Source organism: Canis lupus, chromosome 25 (assembly GCF_003254725.2).
Source record: "Canis lupus dingo isolate Sandy chromosome 25, ASM325472v2, whole genome shotgun sequence".
Classification (NCBI taxonomy): Eukaryota; Metazoa; Chordata; class Mammalia; order Carnivora; family Canidae; genus Canis; species Canis lupus.
Genome location: NC_064267.1, coordinates 12,213,678 through 12,221,559, shown reverse-complemented (window position 1 = coordinate 12,221,559; position 7,882 = coordinate 12,213,678). Strand labels below are relative to the sequence as shown.

Below are 7,882 nucleotides of genomic sequence, written 5' to 3'. Positions count from 1 at the left end.
AGCCGGGGTTCAAGTAAGAGTTCTGCAAATCCCTGCATCTCTATGGGCCTTAGTCTCATACCCATTCAGAAGTGTAAGCTGCTGGGCCACCTGGGTGGCTCAGTCAGTTAAGCATCTCATGCTTGATTTTGGCTCAGGTCTTGAACTCAGGGTCATGATTTCAAGCTCCACATTGGGCTCCATGCTCGGCATGGAACCTACTTTAAGAAAAAGTGTAAGTTGCCATCTTCTATGAATCTGGGATTGATTTTGTCTACATATCTTGCTGACTTCCCCATCTGACTTCATAAAAGGACCTCAGGTGAGTCTGCACGACCAGGTCTTCTGATTGCCCCTGTGGTTGAGCCATCTGCTCATCATCCTTCTTAGGGTTTGACAAAGATAAAGACAATGATGCTAGACTATAGTGGACAGGGTGCAGAAAACTGAGCAGCATTTGCCTCTTCCAGGTTCCAACACATCTTCTGCTCCCCATTACCTGTCAGGATTTCTGACAGGACCTTGAAATAACCCATGTGCTCTTGACGTAGGGTGGGATGGGCCCTCTTCCCTTGCTCCAGCTCCTTCTGTGTCATGTTTGTCCCATCCTAGTCCCTTGAGTTCATTTTGCCCTTGCAAAAAGAAAAGGAAGCAAAAGAGTCTGTCTTTTTTCTGAAGTTCAACAATTTCAACATTTTCTCAAATCTTCGTCTTCTCATTCAGTAGGTTCCTTATGAATTTCTAATTCTACTTTGGTACACCTGGAGGGAGTGAATATCCCAAAACCCAGTGAGAAAATTAGAGTATGAGAGGAGATTGATGGCGGATAGGAAGGAGTTTGCACAGAACACCTCACAGAGAGGATAGGAGCAGGGACCATTTGATTCTAATGGCTGTGACTGGTGCCCAAGGTGGACTCCAAGCTGGGAATGACATGGGGAGGGTGACCTGCAAACAGGAGCAGCCTCAGTGAATATCCTCTGTAGACAGTGGCCAATGACTGTTGAATTAATGGGTCACAAAAGCTATGCCCTGGCAGTCTTGACGCGTTGGTGAGGAAGCATGGCTTTGTTCTTGGAAGTGTATGTATTCTTTTGAAATTCCTTTATTATTATTATTATCTCTATACCCAATGTGGGGCTCAAACTTACAACCCCGAGATCAGGAGTCACATGCTCTACCGACTCAGCCAGCCAGGTGCCCCTCTTCTGAAATTTCTGATGTTAGGCCTGCATATGTAGTTGTGCAACTGGACGTTGTAGACAACTTAGCTCTGATGGGTTCCATGTTCAGAATTTGAGCTCATAATTGGACTAGGTCCAGAGAAAATATTTTTTTTTCTGAAATAGGAAATTTGTTATGATGAAATCTTCAATTCACAATTACTATAATAGAAGCTCAAAGCGATCAATTTGCTCTAAGTTATATCCCAGGAGGCCCCAAAGGTTGAGTCCCAGTCCCAAAGGTTGAGCTCTTACCACTGGCCATCTCTCACACATGCCCCCTACAGCTTACCTTACAGACCTTTTCTCAGGATATTCGATCTAATAGTTTTGGAAGGACTGCACACAGGGGAAGAGGGTTCGGAATTCGCAGTTTGCTTTTTAAGCACGTGCATTTTTTTCCTGGGTCACCATCAGTATGCAGACAGCGGCAGACTCCCCCCACTTGTTGCACTGGTCTCGCCACAGGAATGTTGGTTCAGACTCCTCTTTCTCTCTACAAAACTGCTGCAGGTCTCTGACTCATCCAGAGTGACAAGCAAATCGTGGCGATTCGGCATTCAATCTCCTGAACCCATAGGATCAATCCCAGTAGGGGCAAACATTTCACATTTCATTGCCAACCCCTCCGGGACTTTCATCTCTACTGCAAGGAATCTGACATTTCCCAAAATCCAAAAATCAGTTGGAACAGAGCCGTCTCTGTCCAGTGGATTATTAATGGGCCCGGAGCTGACTAATCATGTTTGCATAACCTTTCAATAAACAACTTCAACAACAGCTCGGGTGAAAAAGCAAGCACACAGCCCACCCAATGAGGATGATTTCAAGTATTGATTTCATCACCTTCTCCACCCCCGCCCCCATTTTTTAAACAAATTTAAGTATCACACCGGGGTAGCTGATCATTGCCAGACTCCCGAGTCACCGGAGTCACCAGGTCCTGACTAAATTTTGCTGGAATAGCACATCGCCTCCTTTCATTGAAATAACTCCGCTGAGCTTTTCTGAGGTCAGGGATATAAAGGGCTGAACCCCGGGGACGGGCAGGGAGGAAAGGCACACCTGGTTGGACCCAGATGTCCAGGTAGCTCTCCCCGAGTGATTGCTTCTCAGCTCCTTGGGGTGGTATAGCATGGACCCCGGATCCCAGTAGGAATGGTGGGGTCCTCCCAGAGCACTGGGAACAGGAAACATTCCCTCCTGGGGGGGTGGGGGGAGCAGGCCCAGACCGCCTCTCTAGCTGGAGAGATTTCACCGTCGCTATGAAACTCCTTTCTGTTTTAAACTCTGTCCTGTGAGTGCGGAAAGGTAAGAACCATGGGAGCTATGTCAGAGGACCCCCGTTTTATCAGTTACACCCCTGGCTGTGCCGCTCTGCTGACTTAAAACATTCCTGGTCCCTCCCCATTGTGACAGAAGCAGTGACTGCTCAGAGACACGTAGACACGGAGACAAAGATTCTCTTGTGTCTTTTCATTGTTTCAAAATCTGATGTTTCATCCTGAAGTAACTAATTATGCAACACCCCCTCGTCCGCCTCCCTTCCATCTGTTGGAATGATTAATAAAACCTGCTTTGCTTATTCTTTTTTTTAAAAAAAGGTTCTGAGGGGATCTCTGGGTGGCTCAGCGGTTTAGCCCCAGCCTTTGGCCCAGGGCGTGATCCACGAGTCCCGGGATCGAGTCCTGTGTCGGGCTTCCCGGCAAGGAGCCTGCCTCTCCCTCCTCCTGTGTCTCTGCCTCTCTCTCTCTCTCTCTCTCTATGTCTATCATAAATAAATAAATCTTTAAAAAAATAAAAAATAAAAAAAGGTTTTGATTTATTCATTTAACAGATAGAGAGAGTGAGACAGAGAGCACAAGCAGGGGGAGAGGCATAGGGAGAGGGAGAAGCAGGTTCCCCACTGAGCAGGGAGCCTAAGACAGGGCGCTCCATCCCAGGACCCTGAGATCATGACCTGAGCCACAGGCCGATGCTTAACTGACTGGGCCACCAGGTACCCTGCTTTGCTTATTTTTTTTTCCCCCTTTCAGGTGTTTTTTTTTTATCTCCTGTCTGACTATATTGTCATCCTATGCTTGGGACTGAGGATGATCTCTAAGGTCTACACAACACCTTCCAAATCATGGCAGTAGATATGGCAGAAGGGCAGGGGTATCAATGTAAGTTTGTTTATTCATTCAACAAACATTCACTGAGGGCCTGCATATCACCGTGCCACTCACCCCAATTCAACCACAGGTAAGTCTAGTTTAGCTCCCTAGGGCCACACGGTCTAACTCCCAAGGGCCCCAGAGCCACAGCTGCCTCACCTGTAACCATGGAGATAACGATGCCTGTGGATTTCCATGAGGATTTAAGTGGATGACGTTACAGGCCAGCATTTGGCAATAACTGCTTAATAATGTTTTGTTCCTTCTTTTTCCTTTGGCCCAAACACGAAGGAGGCAGTTTAGAATATAACGTGATCTTTGAAACCTCCATTTGTTAGTCAAATGAACCCTGTGGAGACACAGTCACTCTCCTATACTTATCGCTGTGTAAAAAGCAAGGCCTCTGACCCTGCTTCATATCTTTAAAAAGTTTACTTTACTTGGGCAAACACTAGGTATCAAAGAAACAAATAAGAGAAACACAAAAGTTCAGTTATTCCAGGTGGGAGTTCATTAGACCAAAGTCATCAAATAGAGTCTCAAGTATCAAATTTTAGGATGACACAGTGGGAGCAGTCTTGGATTAGGGACCAGGAGGCCTGGTTCTGACCCCAGTCAGGGTCATCGCTCACCTAGCTAAAGCATGTGGCTTTGGACTTAACCTCTCTGGCTTGGACCAAATGTCCCTGTATCTGAACAAGGAGGAGCTAGGCCCCGGGTTATCTGGGAGCCGCCCCTCCCTTCTCCCGCTCCCCCTCCCTCCTTCCATCCTGAGACATCCCCTGAGCCCCTCCTCCATGTCAGTCCCTGCAGTGGACCTGGGGGCTGAGATCGAGAAGGAATACCCCATGCCCTGATGGAGCTCACAGGAAGACAGCGCCCTTGTCTCTGCTCCGGTTGTGAATGAAGCTCCCACAACGACATAGATGTTCTGTGAACTCCAAATAGGGATCACTGTTAGTATTTGTCTTAATCACCTTCGGTGCAATTCTAGAAAGGTGGCAGTGGAGGAGATTTAGATCACCAGAATGGGTTTTATCGGGGGGAATGAATCATGACAGAAGCAGCCCGGGGTTGTCAGAACTAACCACATGACTGGGGAGATCCAATGATTTCCTCATCTACTTTCTGATAACAAATGAGGTCTTTAAAAACGTATCTCAAAAAAAAAAAAAGAAAGGTCTCAAGTAACTTCTTAGTCTTATACTGTAAGAAGCAACATCACTCAATACCCAGAGTGTAGATTGAGACAACAGCCTTATTCTTTTTATCATGATTGTTGTGGTTAAATATACATAAGACGAAACCTACCATTTTAGTCACTTTTAAGCGAACAGTTCAGTGGCATTAAGTACATTCCCACTGTTGTGCAACCATCACCACCATCCATCTCCAGGACTTGACCATCGACCCCAACTGAAACTGTCCCCATGAAACCAAATCCCCATCCCCTGTTCCCAGCTCCTGGCAACCCCCACCCCATCCCGCATCACCGGTCCTGCTCTCCGTCTCTCGGAATCTGACTGCTCCAGGGCCTCCTATAAGTGGAATCACATAGCATTTGCACCTTGTGAGTCTTTCTGCAGCAGGTGGGAAGGAGGGCAGAGGTTCACTGTGGTCAGAGCCCTGGGGAGGAAGTGCCTGGGAAGGGATCACTGTGTGAAGGTCACCGCACCTACCTTCCCCTGACAGAGTACTCCCAGGGGACAGCCTCAGGGAGTGCCCGCTGTGTTGCCATGACTCTGCTCAGGGGTCACCTCTGCGGTCTTGGAGGAAAGGATGATGGGCAACTCTAGAGCTGGCAAATGCTCTCCTTGCTTACTGGGCCACCATTCAAATCTTCACGCCATTCAAATGTTCCCAGCCCCCTCCCTGGGCCTGTCTCCTCCCAGCACAGCCTTTATTACTGCTTTGCTGGCTAATGCCTACTGGCCCGGGAGGTCCTGGCATAGGTGTCTCTTCCTCCTGAAAGCCCCTTTCCTGCCATGGGGGCCAGCCTACGAGCTCTCACGCTGCCTCAGAGCTAACCTCCGTGGAGTTTCTTACTCTGATAGTCTCTTTGCTGGTCACACCTCCTCTATAGAATACAGGCTCCGTGGGGCAGGGGCCACTGCTTCTTCACTGTGGTATCACCGGAGCCTGGCAATGGTGGCCACCTAGGACAGGGCCCCGAGAAGCAGTGTCCGGGGCCAGCAAGCCACCGTCGGAGGAAGCGCTCTCAGGAGGAATCTGCAGGGAAGGGAGGAAGACTAGGTAAGGTAGATGCTAAGCAAAAATGTGGCTTCAGTTGAAGTCTGGCCTCAGGCTGATCCCACAGAGAGTTCTGGAACGTGAACAGCAGCACAAAGTTGTCCTGTCACATATAAGGGGGCCAGGCTCTCGTAGCTGTACAAGTCAGTGGGGGCAACTTTCTCGTCATTTCCAGGTGATGTGGTGCCCTTCGGTGGAGTTCTCTAGGAGAAGGGAGCAGCTATTTAGCAGCCAACATACAGCTGGGGCACTCGTGGGGCACCACAAGGTTCTACCACAGAGCGGTGTGTTTGTGAAGTGAATACCTGTTGGCAGCAACGCAGAAAACGAAATCAGCTGCTTTCCGTAGCATTCGCCATAGGCCAGCCACCGTGCTCTGCCCACGACTGTCTCCACGGCGACCCTGTGAGGCAGGTGCTGATCCTAGGAATGGAGAGACATGTCAAGCAAGGTGAGGGGACTTGCCCAAGACATACGGCTAGGAGGTGGCAACAGCAAGGCTCAAACCCAGACCTCCTTGCTTCTGTCCCAGGTGACATGCACTCAGTGGAGTCTGAGACAAGCTGGATTAGACACTGCATGTCGAGACCTCTCTCTCCGTCTCTCAATGATTTTTATTTGTGTTATTTCCTCCCACTAGCTTGCTTTTGTGGGATTGGAGCCCATGATGACCCGCAAAGCTGTTAAGCTGGTGGAAACAACACCTTGACCAAAGGCCGCCTCCTCCCAAGTAGCCTCTGCCTTCCCTCTAGCAATGCTCTCCATGAATACTGGAGGCACTGATGACTTCAGATGGATTTTTCTCTTCAGTTCTAGCAGTTGAGTCCTTGACAGCAGTGAACTCAATACTGGGGAGAGAGGACCCCTCACATTCCTGGACCTCTCCTCTATTCCTTACTTGGGCCCAGGGAAACATCCATGTCAACACATCCTCGCTGCTTTATCTTGCTTAGGTCCCAGGCCACAGCAGTATTTGTCCAAATTAGAGTCCGTTTACTTTGCAAACCACACTCAAGCTTTCCTAGACACTGAGCAGCTGCTCCCCTGACGTCCCCACCAGAGCCCTTGTTTGCACTGTGTGTTGTCAGCAAACAGACCGCCCCGAACAAGCCGCCGAAGAGCACCTCCCGGCCCCGGGAGCAGCAGGCACACGGAAGGCTCTCCTGGCTTTTCCTTATCAGACGGCTACCTTGGTGCATCGTTTCAAAAACATGTATCAAGAAATAAAGCATTCATACAAAAGTGTCCTAAAACATCTACACAGAGTGCAAAGAACAGAGCAGTAAGTGCAAGTGGTAGCCACCTGGCCCTCATTCTACCTCTCTCCGCTTCTTGGTGAAAAGAAGTCTAGCACAATGGTTATTAAGGCATCTCCGCAGCAAGGCTGCCCATATTTATACCCTCGCTCCCTCTGAAGGTGACTTAACTGCTCTGCAGCTCAGTTTCCTCACCTGTAAAATGGGGCTAAGACTCTTGCTGGGAGGATTATATAAGCTAATAATATGAGGCACTTAGGATAGAGTCTCATACACAACCAATTCTCAGTAAATCTTGGCATCTATTTGACTTTCTGCTAGCTAAAAGAGGGCTGACTTATGAGGGTTTGAAGGGTATTGGTGGTGTGTTATTTCCAGCATTGAGGATCCTTCCAGAAAGGAAACTGGCAGCTTGAGATGCCAGTACCTCTACTTAACAGGTGTAGCAGTTCGGTTGGAATAGCTCTTGGCCCAGAGGGGCTTAATAACAATGACAACTGGTTGCCAGAACTCTGGTTCTGGTCTCATTTCTGTTGAATTTCTACCTGTTGAGTATCCAACACGGCCCCTCTCCCATACCCACCACACCCTGAGGACCTTTTTGGGTTTTCATCCCCATGGACTCCTTGTCCAAATGTAATACTTTCTGGTGCAGTAAGGATAATGTTTGTCTATATTCCCTACTATTCTTACATTTGTGTAGCTCTTTGAGGTTTGCAAAGGTCTCCTTATGCATCATGTTGCTCCATCTTGAAAGTACCAAATATTTTTGTGCTAAACTGGGTCACCTCAGTAGACTTCCAGTGGTCTTGCCATCTGAACAGCAGGCAATGTCTTCTACAGTCAGAAAGCTCTAATCAGCAGCAAAATAAAACAGAATCTGTTGAATCAGGCCCACAAGGATAGTGAGCTCCTTCTCAGACATGAGCTGCCTGCCCTGCCTACCAGCTGCATCCCACCAGCTCCTCCTTAGACCAAGCTGCCATCTTTCCCTTGGCTATGAGGGTCTTCTATGAGC

General features: G+C 48.5%; 1 long non-coding RNA gene across 1 annotated transcript; it reads right to left on the bottom strand.

Annotated features, from left to right (window-relative positions):
* Positions 1-4,171: 4,171 nt before the first annotated feature.
* Positions 4,172-6,658, bottom strand: LOC125753604 (uncharacterized). Its single transcript, XR_007405786.1, has 3 exons — positions 6,507-6,658; positions 5,914-6,031; positions 4,172-5,587 (listed from the first exon to the last, which is right to left on the bottom strand). It is a non-coding gene; the product is annotated as an uncharacterized LOC125753604 (long non-coding RNA).
* Between the last annotated feature and the right edge of the window lie 1,224 nt (positions 6,659-7,882).